This window comes from Macaca nemestrina, chromosome 16, assembly GCF_043159975.1.
Source record: "Macaca nemestrina isolate mMacNem1 chromosome 16, mMacNem.hap1, whole genome shotgun sequence".
NCBI classification, from domain to species: Eukaryota; Metazoa; Chordata; class Mammalia; order Primates; family Cercopithecidae; genus Macaca; species Macaca nemestrina.
Genome location: NC_092140.1, coordinates 45745042 through 45764909, shown reverse-complemented (window position 1 = coordinate 45764909; position 19868 = coordinate 45745042). Strand labels below are relative to the sequence as shown.

The 19868-nt window shown below is 34.8% G+C and overlaps 1 long non-coding RNA gene across 1 annotated transcript; it reads right to left on the bottom strand.

Annotated features, from left to right (window-relative positions):
- Nucleotides 1–2621: 2621 nt before the first annotated feature.
- LOC139359220 (uncharacterized) lies at nucleotides 2622–11679 on the bottom strand. Its single transcript, XR_011615135.1, has 3 exons — nucleotides 11619–11679; nucleotides 7288–7341; nucleotides 2622–2653 (listed from the first exon to the last, which is right to left on the bottom strand). It is a non-coding gene; the product is annotated as an uncharacterized lncRNA (long non-coding RNA).
- Between the last annotated feature and the right edge of the window lie 8189 nt (nucleotides 11680–19868).

Sequence of the window (19868 nt, the reverse complement as noted above, 5' to 3'; positions counted from 1 at the left end):
TTTATAAATTATCTGGTCTCAGGTATTTCTTCATAGCAGTGTGAAAATGGACTAATACATTGCTTGAATGTTTAATTCCATATTGGTGTCTGCTTCTTGAAAGGCCTTAAATAACATGCACTCTTATCAGTCTGCCAATAATACAAAGTGCAATTTTGGTAAAGGAGATACTAAAGATGTAAAGCTGTGCATGTATACATTAATCACAGAAATCATTGTTCACTTTCCAGTATCACTTCCATCTATTGAACCATTTCAGAATCTTATGGAGACCTATAATCCAATTGCTTAAAAAGTAATATTTTAAAATAGTTATCTTTTCCCCATTAATTTAGAAATAGAATTTTTTGTATGTCTTAAGTAAAGTTTATGGTTGAAAAAATAAATTGCATTTTATTTTAAAAATTAGTGTCTTTAGAATATAATTTTATTTAGACTAGAACTAACCATTTTTACCTAGTGAATGTATCTTATGTTCACATTATATTTAAGTACATTAAGTCAGCAAGCATTTTTTTGTAAATATAATGTATAAAAGGCATGTGTATAAAAAGACTAGTAAATGAAAAATGAATAAGAAATGTTTCCAATATTCACAGAACTCTCAATATAGTGAATTAGGTGAATTTGTATGTAACTAATGACAGTCTGTTAGTAAGGATAATGGTGACTGACAAAATAAAAATGAGTAAAAGATAGGAAAAGTTTAAGATGACTATGAATGCAAATATGATATTGTTTCCAAGAAACTGTAAGTATGATGAAAGATTACTTTTCTAATTTTCTGTGGAAAGCTTTAAATGACATGATATTTTAAAAGTTAAGAGTTGGTTAGGTTGAAGAAAAAGCTTTAGAAAACAAATCTGCTCAACATCATGATATATTTTTTCCCCGATTAAGGACCTTAATTAAGGAAGTTATGACAAATAGGTGAATGGTCAGAGAATTAATCCTTAACTGAATATTTATGGCCACAAAAGTTTCCCAAATGAATTGTCTGCTGATGTGTTAATGTTCATCCTTCCTCAAGAGGATAGGATGATTTTTAAAATATTGCTGTACTCTTTAGCTTAGTTCTTCTCTTAGAATGGAAAAGGATAGGCTATTTTAAGAAGCTGACCATGGGGAGACCATTGTTCACAGTATAAATGTTTACTGTGAGCAGTTTTCCTTTTCAAAGGCCTAACTTTTAGTGAATGAAAAGAATATGGAAGAAACATCAGAGAACAGTGGGCAAATATCTATACATAATCTTCCATGTATCCCTCCAAAAACCCCACCTGATTTACTTCCACCCACAAAAGACACATATCAAGTGTGTCTCCTCATGAAAACAAGAGACATGAACTTGATATATATGTATTAATACATATTTTATATATAACACATATAATACAATATATATTATACATATTATCTAATATATTATATACAATACATACAGTACATACTATATACAATATCTACTACATATAATTATATTATATATGATATATATTATGTATTATATAATTATATTATATATATTATGTATTATATAAAATATATTATATAGCACATATTATATATAATATATAAATATTACATATATAATATATATTATATACTATTATATATTATATAATATCTACTATATAATACATATATAATATATATTTATTGGCTGGGCACAGTGGCTCACATCTGTAATACCAGCACTTGAGGCCATGGCGGATAAATCACAAGGTTAAGAGATCGAGACCATCCTGGCCAATATGGTGAAACCTGGTCTCTACTGAAAATACAAAAAATTAGCTGGACGTGGTGGTACACACCTGTAGTCTAGCAACGCAGGAGGCTGAGGCAGGAAAACTGCTTGAACTTGTAAGGCAGAAGTCGCAGGTTGCAGTGAGCTGAGATCAGGCCACTGCATTCCAGCCTGGTGACAGAGCAAGACTCCAACTCAAAAAAAAAAAAAAAAAAAATATATATATATATATATATATATATGTGTGTGTGTGTATTTAATTTTCTTACAAAAACATTTATAGTAAAAAATTAATTACCAATGAATAATGCATACATATATTGATAGTTACTCATCTTAGAATAGGGCCAGTTTTCCAAAGGTTGTTTTACTCATCTAATTCAAATTGGTCCCTTTCTTAGGTATATGATTTTTAACAATTTAAACGGAGCTAATAGAGAAAATGTGAAGTTATGGACTATGTCCATCTTCTATCACAATTATGCTCATAAGGTCTTGAACCATCACCCATATTTATATAAATTCAATGACTCATGACTTTTTCTGAATTTTTGATATATTGGATGCTATTGTTTGGTTTTTTTGTCCTCTCTAAACCTCATGTTGAAATTTCATTCCCAAATTGGAAATGTTGGGAAACAGAGCCTAGTGGGGGGTGTTTGATTGGAAATAGATCCTGTGAATAGATTAATGTTCACTCACAGGTGAATAAGCTGTAGCTCTGTTAGTTCCTAGGAGGGCTGTCTTTTAAGAACAGCTTGCCACCTCCCTTCTCTCGCTCTTGCTTCCTCTGTCATCACATGATCTCTTTGCAAGGGCTGGTTTCCTTTCCACTTTTCACAGTGAGTTGAAGCAGACTGAGGCCCTCACCAGATGCAGATGTCCAATCTTGAACTTTCTAGCTAACTGAATTGTGAGACAAATAAACCTCTTTTTAAAAATAAACTACCCGGTCTTGGGTATTCTGTTATAGCAACACTAAAAGGACTAAGAAAGTGGACTATTCACTAAGCTCCACTCTTATTTAAACAGAAGCTTTCTTCTCACAATATAGTGATTAATTATGTGTGCTCTAGGCTAAAACTCATTTTACATTTTTCTGTACTACAGAATAAAAATTAATCACATGAGAAAAATAGGGATGAGTCAGAAAATCCCTTTTCTTTATTCTTCTCAGAATGATCCTCCAAAATGTCCAGTTTTTCAAATTCACTATGGAAGCTTTTTTCTTAATTCTCTAACTAGATATCAAATAGCGAATTCCAAAGGTACTACAGCAGACACATAAAGTGGGTTTAAAGAAAATCTACTGGGAAAATAAATATTGTCTTCTTATGGAAAAAAATATACCTCTATAAAATGGGACCACAGCATGTCTTTTTGTTAATGTTTAAAATAATGAGTATGTTGTGCATTTTCCCTTCTCCAGATATATATTTCTACTGCAGAACCCAGCACAACTTATGGAAGGTACATAGAATTCACTCTGAGAAACATAAACCTGACAGCTTTACCTAGTGGTGTTCTGTCTGCACACATTATTGAGAAAAGAAAATAGATTTCCCCCATTGCACAACCAATATAATGCTGATTTGTAGAGTAATTTCAAGCCATAAAGCAAGCTTCTTAGGTAATCATTATCAAATTGTTTAAAAATGTAATATTATCTATTTTTATTTCTGTTTACTACTCATGTAAAAACTTCCAGTTTAAACTTAGGCATATAATATATGCATTTCTATTGGCACTAGTTCATTTTCTCAAGGTAGCAGTGATCCATATGTATTTCATATTATTCTGCTCTTTTTTCGATTCTGTATTTTCCTATTTCATCTTTTCTTACTGATTTTTCCTTTCCTACAATCTCCTCAGCCCCCTACTGTTACCTATTTCTGTCCATCCTTATTTTTTCTCTCTCTTTCCTTGTTGCTATTTTCCAAGTCATTCCAGTTTTTCTTATAATTCCTCATTCTTACCCACATCTTGCATTCTTTTCCCCCAACTTTCTCATTTTTTCTCTATTCACGTCTTACATATTTCTAGTGGCAAGATGATTTCTCTTTTATCAAAGTGTAAGTACCACATTAAAACTCTATTACTGGTAATAGAGTTAATGTGAAAATACAGATTACCTATAATTTATGACAAAGTAATTCTATGTCTTAGTCACTATAATGAGTTGCCAATTTAATTTAAATATATTAGATATTCACAAAATGGATACTGAGCTCTTTTTTTTCATTTAGTGCAGAACTGATCATTGCCAAATATTTAAAAAGTCATTCTATAAGACTTTTTTATTTTTAGCCTCATAAAGTTATTTTAGGTCTTAAACCAGAAGAAGAAAAAGCAAGGATGGCAAACACTTCATACTAGATTGCTTTATATCCCTTCCTTTTTAAAATTCTATTTATTTCAACTATTTTTGAGGAGAATAAAGTTATATTAAGATTCTTATACAGAGATGATAAGATTTTGGTAATAAAGTAAGTTTAACAGGCAGTTCCTAAATTACCTGTGTAACATTCACTTATGCCTTTGGGGTATTCATTCATTTGTTCAACACTTAGCACTTGCTAAATGACAAAACTCTATAAGGCACTAGGGATGCAATGATTAATAAGACATCATTGCTTTTCTTCAAGGGTTTATAATGTAGCTAGGAAGACAGACAAGTGAACAGATAATTATAACATTGTTTGATGCAGTAGTGAGAAACCACAGGGCTATATGAGCACATAAGAGGTTCTTCTAATCCAGAGTGTTAGGAATTCAGGGAAAACTTCCAAAAGAAATGATGCTTTCATTGATTTTTGAAGGATGTCATGCAGTTAACAAGGTAAGGAGATGAAATTATGTAGAGAGGTAAGTAGGGGTAGTGGGAAACTCTCCAAAAAAAAAAAAAAAAAAAAAATTCTAAGGCTTAGAATCAAGAGAAATTTAGGAAAATATTTATAACAAAAATAGTTCAGTAAGTCTGAGACATGAGTTACGAAATACATAAGTAAGGTAGGGAGGAAAATAATGGTGAGATAGAACACTATAAAAGTAACTTCAAACTAGATGTTGAAAGGCCTTGAATGACATCAAAAAGAGTTTAGACATCACCCTAAAAATTATGAAAGCCACTGTGGGTTTCTAAACAAAGTAATGCTCTGACAAGATTTGCGACTTTTAAAGGAATAAAAGATGAAGAATGGATTGGAGAGGTAACATTTAAAGCATAGAGATCAACATGAGGACATTTCAACAGATTGAATGATGCTATCGATGAGTTCCCCTGTTGATTGGTTCACACAGTGCAATACAAAACCAAGCATGATGATTCCCTATGATAGTGGCAATTGCTGGAATTAAGATAGTTTATAAAGGAGGCAGAAGAAAGAGGATATGACTATTGCTTGGATGTGGGGATTAGTTAAAACAAGAATCAAAGTAACAAATGAGTCTCTGCCTTAGGCAACTGGGTGTAGAATAGTGTCCATCATGAGATGAGAACAAATTGGCACTGCCTTGGTAGGTAGTGTTGGTATAGTATGAGGAGTTCTTCTAGGTTATGTGGATTTTTAATGAATCCTTAGGTCTTAGAAGTGGAAACATCCAGCAGAGAATAGTACATGTGTGGCGGGATATTTCATTTGTGTTGTGTTATCACTTTATGTTTCTAATCTTAAGAATCCCCCACCCTGGCCGGGCACAGTGGCTCATGCCTGTAATCCCAGCACTTTGGGAGGCAGAGGTGGGTGGATCACCTGAGGTCAGGAGTTTGAGACCAGCTGACCAACATGGAGAAACCCTGCCTCTGCTTAAAAAAAAAAAAAAAAAAAAAAGATGGGCCTGTTCGCACATGCCTGTAATCCCAGATACTCGGGAGGCTGAGGCAGGTGAATCACTTGAACCCGGGAGGCAGAGTCTGCAGGGAGTAGAAATTGTGCCATTGCACTCCAGCCTGGGCAACAGGAGTGAAACTCCATCTCAACAATACGATACGATACAATACGATACGATACGATAGGATACCATACGATACGATACAATGCAATGCAATGCAATACAATACAATACAATACAATACAATACAATACAATACAATACAATACAATACAATACAATACAATACAATACAATGCAATGCAATACAATACAATACAATTCAAGAATCCCCAACCCCCTTCCAGGGCAAAGTAATTCCCTTGCTTCAGGAAAGATTGCTTTCAGAGTCTAAAGCAAAACTAGCAAGGTGAGAGGAGTATGCTAAGCGTGAGATGAGGTTTGGTGGAAGAATCTAGATCAGAAGGATCCTGAAGATAGGAAAAGTCAGCTGTTCTCAGATCTTAGTGCAGGTCTGTCTTGTGGTATTACTCTGGGAACTGCCAGGACCTCAGAGGGAAATAATAATATATGTTCCCTAGGAGGCTAGAATTAGTTACCAACTCTGTCACATTCTGTAAAATTTGCATTTCTCAAGAGTCGCAAGTAGGCCATTTAACCTCCTGATGCAAAGAACTATTTGGGCTCAGAAAATAAACATATCATCAACTAACTACTAAGGGTCCTTTCTCTGTTTCCAAATAAATATCTCACATTTTTGTGAGTCCTCAGAAAGATAATCCCTGTACCCCATCATGTAAACAGCACTCTAAGATTCATGTGGGATGAGCCTCCAGTCTCATTTAAATTGCTTTAAAAAAAAATAAATAACTAAAGCACTAAGTACTAAGATCTCTGTCACACTCCCAAAAGTAGACTAAGATTTATACCCAGTATATATGGGAGTGAGTGTCAGAGAAAAGTTTGTACTAAAAAGTGACAAATATAATTTGAGTAAGAAGTGGTAAAACTAGGCTAAATAAGTGACTAGATTTCAGGATTTTAGATTTCTACTTTTTAAAAAATTTTAGCATAATAAAACTTCCTGGCTAAAGCCATCTTAGCACTAGGTGTTTGAATTCCATCTTTGTTATTTGTTACCCGTGTAACTTTAGTTGACTTGCTTAACGTTTGTGCCTCACTTTCTTCATTTATAAAATAAGGATAATATCAATACCTACCACATAGAGTTGCTGGGAGAATTAAACGAATTCATGTGTGAAAAAAAGTTAGGAATGTACCTAGCACAGCATCGTGTGCATATTCATCATTGCAATAAAGAATGTTAAAGCCGCTGCTGGTAACTTCTCTGAGTGCAAGACAAGACTTTGCTCACCTGTATTAGGTGATGGATAAGACTGTGGAAAGAAGGAAATCCTAAGCAAAAACAGTTCATCTAAACTACCTTCTGGAGAAAATGACTTAATTTCAAAAGAGGGCTTTAATTTTCTGAATAAAATATGCACCTTTCAGGACAAAGCTGAAGCATCCTGACCAATAAGAGGCCAAAAGCGGTCACCCACAGTCCTTCCTTTCTGCCTTTGCTCACACAGTGCCGATCTTTTTCCTAACTAGATTTAGGACAAATTTTTACATACTATATCTTTGAGAATTACTAACCCATTCATCCAGCACTACATATTCCTCAGCCTTCTGTAACTTCCTCTTACCTGCACTGCAAGCTCTCAAAATGATTCTTATTCCTACAACCTGAGCATTTCTCCCTAAAAAAATAAAATAAAATAAAAAATAAAAATCTCTTAAAAAATGACTTAAGATTCATTAGGTTAAATAAACTATTGTGAATAGACATAGACCTTGTTGCCATGATAAAAATGGTTTAAAAAAATAAGTTATTATGCAACGAAATTCTGGAACACACCTCATTTGCAAATTGAGGATTTACTGTACAATGTAAGGCAATCAATCCATGTCTCAAAAGATAAACAATGCACTTTATCAAATTACTGAGGCATCTTAAAGAATTGAAATAAAATTCTCACATCATACAATTTTCCCCTTCCTTTCTTTCTTCCCTCCTCCCTTCCTCCCCACTTTGTTCTTCCTTTTCTCCTTTCCTCTTCCCTTTTTTTGGTTTCTTTCTCTTTCACTTACTGTCTTCTTGCTTATTTCATCTTTCTGTTTCTGTTTAAATCTAAACTGCTATCAATTTTTTTTTTAAGACTTTGAAAATAACCTCTGAAAATAAGGAGCTGAACCTGTCAGGTCCTGGTCCTCACTCTGACACTTACTAGACGCATGACCTTGGGCAAATTATATAATCTCTCGGGCTCCCTTTCTTCATCTGTAAAATGAAGTGGGTTGAACTAGATGATCTTTAATGTCCTTTTTCTGCTTTAAAAATATCCAAACCTAAGTATAGTAACACTGATTTCTGAACCAGTGCCAATTAGAACTTTTATAATTCTATGTAAACCATTAAAAATATTTGGAAAACTAAAGCCTAAATATAGATCTTATAAAATAAAATACATGTTTATATTTTTGTGAAAATATGTATTTTAAAAATAAAATAATAAGTTGATTATTAAAACCAGAAAGCCTAAAAATATGTGAGAAAAATAATTATTTCTCTAGAAAAGTCATTCGAAGCCTGTGAGCTTCACTGATGTGAAATGTTTCTACCAAGGAAATTTCATTCTTGTATTTGATTTTTATTCAATTTTAAGACCTTGAGAGCTGGAACCAGAGTGTAAATTATTAATACTAGAATTAATAGAGATCTTTTGCAAAGGGATGAACAGAATAAAATGATTTATATTTAACTGTGTTGATATGAGTATACTTAGATCTGTTTTCTCTTTCAATTTTAGTGCTTTTCTCTGTACCCACATTTAAATCTTGCTGCGCGACACACTGATATTCAAGAGGCATTAAGCAGTGGCACATCTCTCACACAAATAGATCTATGATTGTGGGGGCAACATTTAAATGTGTATAACTATTACCCCCTAATAAGTGTGTATTACATCCTATTAGCCTTAGCCAGTGTTCTAATCTAACAGTTCTGCACCATGTTCACATTAATATGCAAATGAAATTAGAATACAAAATTAAACCAAAATGAAATTTGGAAGCTAATTGACATTTTTGTCACAAAAGCTCAGAGAAATGCTATTTATGGTTTCATGGTAAAAGGCTAATGTGTCATCCAAAGGAGGAGGTCATATCAATCTCAGCTACGGTTATTTCCCAAAGTACAGTGCAAAGCGGTGTTTGTGTATGCGAGTTGCCAGTCTCTCTCACGTAGGTGGGCCCATCTCTGTAAACCTGCGCTAAATTGCTGCCATCCATTACACACAGTGGCTGCCTGGATGGCTGCCTGGCACTGACTCACACAGGCCATCTATTCCTGTCAGAAATATGATATGTCACTGACAAAAGCTTAATTACACCATTAATTAATAGGACAATTTTCAAAACGCCTTGAAATGCAGCTTGACACTCATTAGTGCCATTTATGAATAATTTCTCCCAGGGAATAGTACTCTGAAGAGCACTTTAAAATGAAATACAGTTTTAAGTAAAGGTATTTATAAAACAAAATAAATATATGGCTAGAAGCTGCTTCTCTCTTTCTCTCTCTCTCTCTTTTCTTCACTCTAATATGACCTATCCCTTCAATACTGGAAAAAGTAATTTTATAAACATTGAAGCTATTATTATAGTTTTGCCACAAAATGACCCATTTCTTTAATTTTATGCTCACTTTAGAAATTCAATCACTTGTTTCCTCTCTTTCAGAATCTTAATTACTTTTTTGAATGCACTACGCTTTAAACTTTAAATAGCAATTACAACACATTAACCTCAAAATAGGTTTCTAAATATTTATCAGCATGAAAAGTATCTTTATTTCCCCAATTTACCTGTGTCCTAGCAAGGCCACGTATGGCAAGAAAGAAAATCACAAGTGTGAATTAGTTGGAGTTGTGGGGGGAGTCACAATTCACAATTTAGTCTTATCCACTCCATTGATTCATTAAATTGTTGATGTATGTCTTTTACAACAGCAACCTATCAAGGCCAGGCATGGTGTTGCAATCCAAAATAAAGTGAATAAGAAATGATTTAATATTACACCACCATGCTCCCCCCAAAAATCATTTTGACACTAAAACCAGCACGGCTAAATTATTGAAAGCCACCATGCACAGTGCACGATTAATACTCTTTTTGCTACTATTTGTTATTTGGCTACAGTGGTTTTATGATTGCTGTACTATGTTATGGCAGACAGGAAGGGATTGCAAAGCTAAAGCCAAGTCAGTTTTTCCTAAAGAAGGAAGGGAAGCATTAAACATCTCAGATAAGGAACTGCAATTGAAAAACAGAAATGGGTGACAGAATGAGAATAAGGTCTTCTTTGTCTAGATTGAGAAGGTGACAATGTGTCTACATGTCACTGAGTTATTGGATATTTCGTTTTATCTGGAGGTGGACCACAAGATAAGAAGTCAGGATCACAACCTGGTGCCTATAAAGTTGTATCAGTCCTTAAAGAATGATTCTTGGAAATGTTATCAAATTATCTGGGAAGGTGTTTCAAAGGCCCTATGACAATTCTGTTTGGAGACTACTCTGTTCCTATAAATTTCACATCCTTACTATCTTTTAAAGCCATTTATATTTTCCACCCCTCACCTAATATCTTAGTTCATTCCTTTAAAATATCTCAGCTGGCTTATAGCAACCCACTGCTTCTTAATTTTCTTGATTCTGGTTATGCTTCTATTCAATCTTTTATATACTATGGTAACAACCAGTATTCTTATATATTATGGTAACAGCCAGTATTTCTTAACTGGAAAAAAATTAATCCTTGGCAAGAGTAAACTGAGAAGCCTGTGGGGAAGTCTATGGTGGAATGAGTTTGGAAAATATTGCATACTAAATAGCACTCTGTGGCATTGGTAATGAATGACAACATAGTAATAACATCACCATGTTGTGAATTTTAAAATTCCATTTAATTATATGTAACCCAGTGGCTCATTTATGTACCTAATGACAGATATTTGCTTTATGCTCCAGAAAATACATTTGGTCATGAAATTGTGATGCTTACAATACCTCAAAGAGTACTAGTTGACAGCAGCATAAATTTCCAACTTCTTGCCATTTTATTCAAGGCTCTTTAGTATTTAACCCATCACTTGTCTAGCATCACTTCACATTTTCTTCTTTTTCACATTGTTTGTTCAATCTATATTGAGCAAATGCTAATACATTGATATTTCTTGTCACATCTAAGCCTATATATTTACTGCTTCATCGGCATGGAATGTTCTTTCCATAGTTTGCCTGACTACCTTCAGTTCTCAAGAATCCTACTCTAAACCCCAGTTCTAGGATACAATTGCCTTCTCGGTGCCCCTATAATATTATTTGTTTACAACTGTATTTTTTTTTTATCTTTTAATCTGACTAAATGACAGCCATTTGCATCAGAGGATGTAGTTTATTCAACATTGTGTCCTTAGTATCCAAAATGGTAATGGGTATGTTAGGAACTGGATTAATTTATTTGACTAAGTCATGTAATAAATTGTTTTGCAAGAGATCAATAACATATAAAGGTAGTGCAATGAAGGAGAAAGACTGAAAAAATCAATTGTTTCCAATTTAGAGGACCTTGGATTTTATCCTTGTCCAGCTATTAAATAACATAAACAACTGCATTATCTTAAGCAAGTTATTAACCTTTCTCTTTAGATGTTGTAGATAGAATTGAGGACATGAAAGCGGAGGAAGAGAGAATGAAGGTAAACAGGATAGAATACTTAGAGCTTCTAGACATAGCAAATAAAATTTCTTTACTTCTATTTTTATGGCTCCTTTTTGTCTCCAAACTTGACATAGGTCTTGCTTTTTTCTTTGTCTTTGCAACTTCAAGCACAGAGACCAAAAGAAGGCAAAATTATGATGCATTAGTAGGGGAAAGAAGTTAAATCACCTGTTCAATGATCCATTCACTTACCACTCCCTTCACCAGGAGGATGCCACAGGGAAAATAAAAGTAGAAAAGAAGCCAATTTTAGTCTCCTTGTAAACAGGTTCCCCCTGGTAAATAGACAAAGAGAAAGAGAACTTGTCTATAAAATGTCCTTGGCAAGATTTCTCTGTATAGATGAATTATTGTAAAGAGAATCCAGAGTCTATGAAACTGGTTTTCTGGAGACTGTCACATAAGCTATTAAACAGAATGGGATATAAACTGGAGATGTTCGGTAATTGAAATGTTCCCTGCTGTGTGAGGGACCTCAAGACTCCATTTAGAGATCTCATCTATTCTGTGGCAGAGGGGAATGTTCAAGGAAGAAAGAAAAAAGCTGAAGAACTATTCTTGATGTTCCTGACCTTTGTCTGCTTCATCTGAGCTCATTGTTGATCATCTTCATATTTGAAAATATTTAATAAAGATTTGATACTCAGATCACTGATTCATCCAAGTCTGCTTGACTAGCTGATATTATACGTTTTTTAGCTAGCCAAATTGTTTTGGTTTCCTAGAGCTTCTGAATTGTTTTCTCATGCTCTAAACTGATGTGGCTCCTCAACCTTTCTCTGAATTTGTTTTCAAAGTTAAAATAACTTATACTAACTTAACGGGACTACTCACATTTTAAAATAGCTATCAAAGCACTGAACCTGGAAATAACACTGATGGTAGAATCTAGGCCTTATCTAAGCAGAAGAGTGGCTTTGTTAGTGAATTTGTTGTTGATTGGTTCATTTACAAGCTACACTAAAATTGGTGTTGGCTTCTCTGCAAGTTTTGGTGTGTATATGGCATTATCAGTCTAGACATCCAAGCTGCCCTTCGAGTAGGATCTATCTGCCTCTACAGGAGACCATAATGTTAAACTAAATCATCTCTTCATTACCCAGGTTACTAATAACCCTTTCAAATTATATAATGATAAAACCCCTAAATCACATTTCATAGAAAGTCCTCCCTCTTTGCCTGTTGCATTCCACCAGGGCTTCCCAGACATTTTCCTTCCATCACTAAAATAAAATAATAAAAATAATTACTAACTAAAATGAACAGGCCAGGCACGGTGGCTCACGCCTGTAATCCCAGCACTTTGGGAGGCCCAGGTGGGCGGATCATGATGTCAAGAGATCGAGACCATCCAGGCCAACATGGTGAAACCCCGTCTCTATTAAAAATGTAAAAATTAGCCAGGCATGGCCAGTGCCTGTATTCCCAGCTACTCGGGAGGCTGAGGCAGGAGAATCACTTGAACCCGGGAGGCAGAGGTTGCAGTGAGCTGAGATCATGCCATTGCACTCCAGCCTGGGTGACAGAGTGAGACACTGTCTCAAAATAAATAAATACATACATACATACATACATGCATACATAAAATAAAATAAAAATAAATAAGTAAAATAAAAGGAACAGAAATGATAGGAAAGGATACTGAAAGGCAAGATAAATAGCTCAAAAATAAGACTTGGGAAAGACTTGATCCTATAATAAAGAACTACTGGGCCTTGCTATGTTTTAAGCACCAGGAATTAAAGAAGATTTTTAAAAAGCCAATACTTATTGAACACATATAAGCATTACGCATTGCTATTAATTCTTTATAAACAGTTGCTAATTGATCCTTTAAAATGACATTTATGATCGTTTGTATCCTTATTTTGCAGATAAGGAATTTGAGACCCAGAGAGTTTAAATTCCCTCAGTAAAGCTTCACAGTTAGCAAGTGATAGAGCTGGGATTCACATCCATATTTTTCAAAATCTAAAGCCCATATGTGTAACCACTAAACTATTCAAGCATATTATGTTATGGATTTAAAAGAACAACAACAGTACTTTCTCACAAGCAATTTTATTTTAGATGTCATAAATTTCTTGCCTGAGTATGGGATAATAGAACGCTCTGTGGTTAAGACTAGAGTTTAGTCTTATACCAAAGTCTGTGTTCCTTTAACTGTTCTATGCTCCTCTCGACTTAGAACCAAGTAATCACAGATTTAGAAGGGGCTTACAGGATTGCCTGATGCAGTTTCTTTCCTGGGTATGGCATCTGATAGACAGCATCCTTCTGACCCATCCTAATCACACTGTCCACTGTCAACTTTTATCTTAGGCAATTTTATTCCTCCTTTGTTGTGCTCCATTTATTTTTCTCTATCATATATTATCTTTAACAAAGCATTTTTGCCTGTTTGTCAGCTTTAAGAGAGAACAAAATATTTGACCTTAGTATTATAATTTGGAAGAATATAACTTCGCTATAATAGTGTAAATTTGTAAAACAAGGGAGGCACACTAGTTTCTAAATTAGTCTCTCTCTCTCTCTCTGTCTTCTTAGCTAGGGTTTAATAGAGAAGGGCATTTAGAAAAGTAAGTTCCAGCAAATGGCATATTGTACACCATCAGCAGATTCTTCAGAAGCCGACATTAAAAATATATAATAGTTTTTAAGATCTGTGGTTAAAACTAAATTCACCACACAATGTTCATATTTCTGATGTATATTGTGAAGTTATGGAGCACTGATCAATACTGCCCTGCTGCACTTTGATCTTTAGCAGCAATTTGTCTGTAGCAAATTGCTCTCATTTAATTTCAATTAATTCTCTACAACAGGGACCAATGCATTTTGACCTTACCCTTCTGTGAGGGATGCATGAAGATTGATAATCTTTATAATATTTTCACTAAGCACTTGCACATACTATTCTTAATTACTAAAAAAAAATAGAAAAACAAGGAAATATAATGCAAATTACATATGCCTTAACGCTCTCTTACTATTTGGTAGCATATAATAGACAACATGCATAAAAGCCAAGTTATACTAGATAGTTCTGTATCCTTATTGAGGCATGTCTACATTATGATGCTATGTTACCTTTCACGTAACATTTCACTGAATGTTGAAGTAAAGCACACCAATTTTAGAGAGCATTTCTAAACTATTATTGTTTTCAATAAATTTAAGTTTTAATTTTAACATGTTGAATTTAATGTGTGTATGAAAAAGAGTACTGATGTGTACTCTTAATATGTTGAATTTAATGTGTATGAAAAAGAGTACTGAACGTTGGAACCATTTTTTGTATTGGTCGTGTAGCCTTGATTAAGGTGCTAGAGAGTGTTTTACTTCAATCTAACTTGACTAAAGTAAAATCTAAAATTAGAAAACCTTGCATATTCAATTCCAAAATAAGACCAAAAGAAAAATAACAAACAGTGCATTAGAAAAGTGTAACGACAACTAAAACTTTAAAATGAGACTACTTCTCTCTATTGAAAAATTAGGGAAGAGATATTTCTCCCCACTTTTTCTTTTTTAGAAACTTAGAAAACTTTTTCTAAGTTTTCTAGAAAACCAGAAAACTTTTTCTAAGTTTTCTAGAAAACTTAGAAAATTTGTAATTATTAGTACTTTCTCCTCTTTTTGAAATGTATATAAATTCTTTTGGAGACTAGATTGACCTTTTGTTAGCTTTATGACATAGGAATGTTTTTCTCAATGACCTGAGCTCCATCTCTTTGAAAGGTAAACATCAAGGAAGATAGCATCTTGTTTCCATGTCCCACTTTCTGTGAGAGTGGGAGCCTGACTTCAGTGGGCACCTTGCTCCAAGCTGCAAAACTACCTCCTTTCATAAAGATATAAGGAATTTATTTTTCCTCTGCAGAAAGCCAGTTAGGTAACACAGATGGTCACCACAATTACCGGGTGTATTTAGGATAAACTATGTGTGATAAATGGTGCCATCGAGTTTTTTTTTTTTTTTTCTTTTTTTTAATACTTTAAGTTCTAGGGTACATGTGCACAATGTGCAGGTTTGTTCTCAGCAAACTATCGCAAGAACAGAAAACCAAACACCGCATATTCTCACTCATAGGTGGGAATTGAACGATGAAATCACTTGGACACAGGAAGGGGAACATCACACATCGAGTTCTTTTACATAAGGACTAGTCATTGTTTATCTTGACAACATGTATGTAATGGGTTATATCTGTTTGGTGCTACAGAACGATTAGGAGGAGATTATTTTCATTGCAAGCTTTTGGGGTTTTACCTGTGATGAATGTTACATCACAGTAACATTCATGTTGAACGCTTACTCAATAATAAAACTGTTTTCTTTCTTTATAGAGGTTATGGAGAGCTTTTCTGAGGTAGAAGATTTTGTTTTTAGTTTTACTCCAAAAAGCAACTCATGTGTATGTTCACATACATACATATTTCAAAGAATATCAAGAACAAAAGTGAGTATGCATATCCATTACCTTACAAATGGCTTATCTGTTCTATTTAACTGTTATATACATAGAGAACCCATTGCCCATGGGTAATTAAATAATAGTATGTCTTTATTTAAATGAATGTATAAAATCAAAATTCTCATTATTTTTTAACACAGGATAATAGGATAATGTATATGCCAAATATTACAAATATTGCCCAATATTGCAGCTATTATTATCCACATTTAAAATAGTAACATAACTTATAACTGTTTATATAAAAAGAAATACACTATCCAAGTATTGAAGAGATACAGACAGGGGCTCTATTAAATAGAGATCTTGGAAACTATGGTATTCTTCCTACAGAAAAATATAATATATGAATGACTGTAGGTGGAATTTTAGAACATCAAAAATGGTTGCCTCAGCTAATTGGAAAAAGGGACATAAGTAGAAAGGTTATTTCTAAGGTCACCTTATGCTATCATCCTGAATTAAATACATTTTGAAATTCATCCTAGTTCTGTGTATAGTGCAGAAACTATGGGTCATTTTTTTGTTGTTGCTTTTTGATTAGGGGTCTTGCTCTGTTCCCCAGGGTGGAGTCTAATGCTGTGATCATAGCTCACTCTAACCTTTAACATCTGTATTCAAGGGATCTTCCCACTGAGCCTCACTGAATGGCTAGGACTGCAGGCATGGGCCACCACGCCTAATTAAATTTTAATTTTTTTTGTAGAGCTATTGTCTCATCTATGTTGCCCAGTCTTGTCTCAAACTACTAGTTTCAAGCAATTCTTCTACCACCTCCATCTCTCAAAACTCTGGATTATAGGTGTAAACTACCTTGCTTGGCCAGGTCTTATTTTTTAGACTTAAAAAAAAAAAAATTCTATAAGGACAGTTCAAGAAATAGTCCGAATATGTGAAAATCTTTTAACCATCAATGTAGAAAAAAGGCTAGAAAGTTCTAGTTACAAACTGTATATTTATCACACATTTATCTCTTTTTTCCCCAGGAATCCTTTTAACAGAGGAGCTGTGGCAAATATCTCACTTGCATTGCAGTTTTTACAAACCTTTTACACTCAACTTGTTGTGTGTTTCATAACGATTAAAGATATCATTTGTCAATACATAGTTAGCTCAGTTCAGATATTATTTGCTCAGACTATCAAGTCTTTTCCATAGCTGTCTTTCTGTCTTACAAAGAAGGTTTTCTTTTGGACTATTTAATCCTTAATTATGTTAAATTTTGTGAAAAAACATTGTTTTACTAGTGATAGCATGTTACTTTTCAGAAACGATACATGATAGAAATGGAGTGATTTGAAACCTAAAGAAGAAATGTATTTTGCAATATCTTCAAACCTAGAATAATCCTGGGTGTGCTCCCAAAGTCTTTCAGTCTGATTTCTCTAATGTAGTTGCCATAAAACCAAAGACAAAAGAGAGCCTTGTTTAGATTTTCTACCACTTGAATTAGCTTTGACAATACTTTTCTAGAGCAGTTTAAGCGATGAAAGGTTGAATGTATTTCCTTTCTAAATCATAATATGAAGGTAACTATTATGGCTCCTTAAAATCTCATACATATGGCCCCTAACAGTAATTTTATGGGATTCTCATTTTGTTTAATGAATACAGTTACACATTGAAGAGTATTTCCCTCTGTTATGATGTGCCATATTAACACACTAAGAAACAGATATCAGTCTGCTGTTTCTTCTATTTTGAAATTAACTTTGGGGTTCTAAAAATTAAGCCATTTGGAAACTGTATCTAAATTATTGTCTTTAATGAATTTAATTTTTTTATGTGCTGCTCATTATTTTGTTCACTTGCCTTGGTGATTACTTGAAAACTGAAAGTGTTTTTGAAGCTATGAACATTAGGAACTTCAAGTTCTTAATTAGAACATTAAGTTATGGTAATAAAGGGAAAATGTAAGGGTATTTACTTTGATTATTGTGTTAGTCTGTTTTCACACTGCTGATAAAGACATACCCAAGACTGGGCAATTTACAAAAGAAAGAGGTTTAATGGACTTACAATTCCACATGGCTGAGGAGGAGTCACAATTATGGCAAAGGCAAGGAGGAACAAGTCATGTCTTACATGGATGGCAGTAGACAAAGAGAGAGAGCTTGTGCTGGGGAAATCCTCTTTATAAAACCATCATATCTTGTCAGACTTATTCACTATCACAAGAACAGCACAGGAAAGACTTGTTTCCATGATTCAATTACCTCCCACTGGGTCCCTCCCACAATATGTTGGAATTCAAGATAAGATTTTGTGGGAACGGAGGCAAACCATATCATTTCACCCCTGTCCTCTCCCAAATCTCATGTCCTCATATTTCAAAACCAATAATACCTTCTCAACAGTCCCCCGAAGTCTTAACTCATTTTGCAATTAACTCAGAAGTTCACGGTCCAAAGTTACATCTAAGATGGGCAAGTCCCTTGCACCTATGAGCCTATAAAATCAAAAGCAAGTTAGTTACTTCCTAGATAAAATGGGGGGCATTGTGTCTAGGAAGATACAAGGTGGGGAGGGGCATTTTATCTAGAATAGGCAGTGGGTAAATACAGCCATTCTGAATTGGAGAGAAACTGGGCAAAACAAAGAGGTGACAGGTCCCATGGAAGTCCAAAATCCAGTGGGGTGATCAAATATTAAACCTCCAAAATTATCTCCTTTAACTCCATGTCTCACATCCAGGTCATGCTGATGCAAGAGGTGGGTTCCCATGGTCTGGAGCAGCTCCGCCCCTGTGGCTTTGCAGGGTATAGCCCCTCTTCTGGCTGCTTTCATGGGCTGGCGTTGATTGTCTGCAGCTTTTTCAGACATACAGTGCAAGCTGTCAGTAGATCTACCATTCTGGGGTTTGAAGGATGATGGCCCTCTTCTCATGCTCCACTAGGCAGTGCCCCAGTAGTGTCTCTGTGTGGGGACTCCCACCCCATATTTCCCTTCTGTACTGCCCTAGCAGAGGTTCTCCATGAGGGCCTCAACCCTGTAGCAAAATTCTGCCTGGACATCTAGATATTTTCATACATCTTCTGAAATCTAGGCAGAGGTTTTCAAACCTCAATTCCTGACTTCTGTGCACTTGCAGGCTCAACACTATATGGAAGCTGCCAAGGATTAGGGTTTGCACCCTCTGAAACCCAAGGGCAAGCTCTATGTTGGCCCCTTTCACTCATGGTTGGAGCAATCAGAATGCAGGACACCAAGTCCCCAGGCTGCACATAGCCTGGGGACCCTGGGACCAGCTCATGAAACCACTTTTTCCTCTAGGTCTCCAGGCCTGTTATGGGAGGCGCATCTGCAAAGATCACTGACTTGCCCTGGAGACATTTTCCTCATTTGCTTGATGATTAACATTTGGCTTCTCATTACTTATGCAAACTTCTGCAGTCAGCTTGAATTTCTTCTCAGAAAATGAGATTTTCTTTTCTATTGCATTGTCAAGATGCAAATTTTCTGAACTTTTATGCTCTGCTTCTCTTATAAAATTGAATACCTTTAACAGCACCCAAGTCACCTCTTGAATGCTTTGCTGCTTAGAAATTTCTTCTGCCAGATACCCTATATCATCTGCCTTAAGTTCAAAGTTCCACAAATCTCTAAGGCAGGGGAAAAATGCTGCCAGTCTCTTTGCTAAAACATAAAAAAATCACCTTTGCTGCAGTTCCCCACAAGTTCCTCATCTCCATCTCAGACCACCTCAGCCTGAATTTCATTGTCCATATCATTAGCAACACTTTGGTCAAAGTCATTCAACAAGTCTCTAGGGAGTTCCAAACTTTTACACATTTTTCTGTCTTGCTCTGAGCCCTCTAAACTGTTCCAGTCTCTGCCTGTTACCCAGTTCCAAAGTTGCTTCCCCATTTTCTGGTATCTTTTCAGTAGTGCCCCACTCTACTGGTACCAACTTACTGTATTAGTCCATTTTCATGCTGCTAATAAAGACATACCCAAGACTGGG